Here is a 295-nt window from a genome sequence, read left to right as displayed (position 1 = left end):
TTTTTCAGATTGTTTTAATTTCTTTCGGATTTTGTTTCTTTCTTTCTGATCTTTTTCTTTACCCCCCCCCCCCCTCGTTTTCACTCAATATCCTGTTAATCTTGAGTACCTATAGAGTTGTACTGCATCCTTCATAACTCCAAATAGTTCCACGAGTGGCTGGAGGCGTGACGTGTGGGCGGAGCTAAAGAATCACGAGCGCGAGTAGGCTTTTGCGTTGAGAGCGTTTGGAAGCTGTGACATTACTGTGAGGAAAAAAAACATCCAAAACAAACCATGGCTTACAGTCAGATTC

Source organism: Carassius auratus, chromosome 2, assembly GCF_003368295.1.
Source record: "Carassius auratus strain Wakin chromosome 2, ASM336829v1, whole genome shotgun sequence".
In the NCBI taxonomy this organism is placed as follows: domain Eukaryota; kingdom Metazoa; phylum Chordata; class Actinopteri; order Cypriniformes; family Cyprinidae; genus Carassius; species Carassius auratus.
This window is presented reverse-complemented; position numbering follows the sequence as displayed.